The 2,809-nt window shown below is 34.7% G+C and overlaps 1 non-coding gene across 1 annotated transcript; it reads left to right on the top strand.

Annotated features, from left to right (window-relative positions):
• Nucleotides 1-1,202: 1,202 nt before the first annotated feature.
• On the top strand, nucleotides 1,203-1,311 carry LOC147516141 (small nucleolar RNA R71). The gene has a single exon (XR_015214592.1). It is a non-coding gene; the product is annotated as a small nucleolar RNA R71 (small nucleolar RNA).
• Nucleotides 1,312-2,809: the final 1,498 nt, after the last annotated feature.

Genomic DNA, 2,809 nt, shown 5'->3' with positions numbered 1-2,809 from the left:
AAAATATTCATGATCTCATTATATTGTGCTTCCTTTTTGTTATCTTTTAACCTAGAGGGGAATGGTGTGGGTGGAATTTTTTCAGTTACCTGCTCTTTGGTTTTCTCAGTTTCAACTGGCTTTTCCTTATCTTTTGTTATAACAACTTCATCAGAATCAGGTATGTCAACTTTGTTATTTACTTTCTTTCCTGACCTAAGGGTAGATATCAAATTAACTCCCTCTGTGGGTGCGGATGAAGGGGTGGTTTCAACATGATAAACATTTCTAATTTTTGGGTTTTGTTCAGGTTGGCTTGGTAAGGTTCCTTTGGGTCTCTCGGCTAGACTAGCTAGTATCTGATTGAATTGTTGGCTTATCTGTTGAGTCATAACATCAAATTTTTGGTCAATCCTTTTGAATTCATTCTCGGTCTTGGTGGCTAAAGCTTTCATGGTTTCATCTATGGTGTTGGGTTGGGTTTGGTAATTAGCCATAGGATCAATGGTTAATTCTCTGTTCAAGTTTGTTTGTTGTTGTTGCTGTTGTTGTGGTTGTGGATAATACTGTGGAGAAGGTACTACCGCGCCTCTATTTTTCATGTATTGTTGCCTATTGTTCTCTTGATTACCTTGAAAACCATATTGGTTTTGCTGTAGAGACATGTTTTGTCTCCATGAATTGTTTGAGTTATTCCTAAGATCTGGGTTATAGTTGTTGTTGTTGTTAAAATTATTTTGATAACCCTATCTTTTGAATGTATTAAAAGCACAAACATCATCAGTACCTTGAGCAACAAACATAGAGCAAACTGAGGTGTCATGATCTGTAGTAAGGCAATTTTCACAAAATTGATTGACACTCATTGCTTGTTGAGGTTATTATTCTTTAGAGGGTTTAAAGTGAATGAATCAAATTTCTTGTTTAAGTTTTCGATTCCTGTGGTTAAACTAACTAGTGTGGCTTTTAATTCTTGATCACCATCGTTTCTAACCTCATACATACCTGGTTTATTAAAACTTATCCCCCCATCTACCCGTGCCATGTCCTCATGGTCACTACTATTGGCCCAATCCTTAGAACTCTCAGAAAAGTTTTGCAAAAAAGTGTATGCTTCATCAGGAGTAAGACTAGTAAATCTTCCTCTATTCATTGATTCAATTAGCTGACGGTTCATAGGTGAAAGACCTTTTATAAAGTAATGTACTATATTAAGTATGTCAAAACCATGATGTGGGCAACGGATAAGTAAATCATTAAATCTATCCCATGTTGTATGAAACTCTTCATTAGGTTTTCCTTTGAAGGTTGAAATAGCCAATTGCATGGCCTCAGTTTTACTTAAAGGGTAATATTGTTTCATAAACTTTTGTGATAGTTGCTCCCAAGTAGTTATAGAATTAGAGGGTAGGGATCTATACCAACGTAGTGCGGCATCCTCAAAAGTCAATGGGAACAACCTTAATCTAGTCTCTTCAGGGGAAAGATGAGGTGCTTTAAAAGTACTTAATATGCTCAAGAACTTACTCAGATGATTATACGGTTCTTCATTTGTTTTGCCATAATATCTTGGCAACATATTAAGAATGGTGGGCTTAATCTCATAGTTATTGTTATTGTCGGGCATCACTATGCAGTTCGGTGGTTGAACCGCGATAGGTTGAAACAAGGTGCTAAGAGTTCTTTGATCAGCCATGGCGGCTAATGGTACTCTCTGGTGTATCTTCTAAGTCTACTAGTGGTGTGTGTGTTTGATTGAGAATCAGATCCTGAGTTTGATGGTGTGGTCTCCTCCAAAACTAGAATTGGAAGATTGTTACAAGAATTAGCTCTTCTGATTAAACGTTTACGAGGTGAATCACAAAACCAAGTTTTCATGCACTAGATAATAAAGCTATGTAAAATAATCTAATATGCACTTAATTAACTGAATTATATTATCAAACTATATGATGCTAACTATTAATGCTAATTATGAAACCGCTAATAGGGGATTCACGGTGGAAGAGAAGCACTTACTGTTACAGCAAGCAAAACAAGTCCAAAAATTTTGAAGTTTTTATAGCAACTACCTTATACGTCCAGAAAGTAGCTTGTAAAAGTTCAGAGCAATCGGAGCTTGCTAAGTTCCTCTTCTATACTGTTCAATCCTGTAGAGTCCAGTGAAGAAGTTTTCTGCACACATTGTAAACAATCGATTGAATAAATAAGTAAAAGAGAACTAAAAATCACGAAATTTTTACTGGAGTCTCCTGACGTCTCAAGGATGATCCTGTAAAAAGTTTGGATTATTTGGAGTTTGACAGATCCTTCTTCTCGACTGTTTTTCCAGAGACCTTGGTCCTTAAAAGCTGCAGAAACACACTGAAAACAAGCAACTAGTTAAGTGGTCAAAACAGGTAAAAAATTACTCAAATTTTTACTGGAAACTCCTGACGTGCCGAGGTTCTTCCTGTAAAAAATTTAGAATTTTTTATATTGTGAAAATAACTCTGCTCGACTGTGTTTACAGATGCTTGCGTCCTGAAAACTGAAAATGGGGTACTGCAAAGACGATGTTAGTTACCCAGGTAAGACAACTACTAAAAATTCGAAAAATTTTCAATAAATTACCGATACTGTACAGATCAACTCTTTAAAATTTCAGAATTTTTTGAAATTTATAAATACGTTTTCTGTACTGTTCTTTTATGTTAAACAAACACTAAACTTTATGAAAATACTTTATACTATGCAAATCTAATTGAATTATGCTAAATTAATATAATTATGCTAAATATGCAATTTAAACTATATGAATTCCTAAATTAAAGTAAACTAAATTAAATAT

The sequence above is a fragment of the Coptis chinensis genome, chromosome 2, assembly GCF_015680905.1.
Source record: "Coptis chinensis isolate HL-2020 chromosome 2, ASM1568090v1, whole genome shotgun sequence".
In the NCBI taxonomy this organism is placed as follows: domain Eukaryota; kingdom Viridiplantae; phylum Streptophyta; class Magnoliopsida; order Ranunculales; family Ranunculaceae; genus Coptis; species Coptis chinensis.
This window is presented reverse-complemented; position numbering and strand designations above follow the sequence as displayed.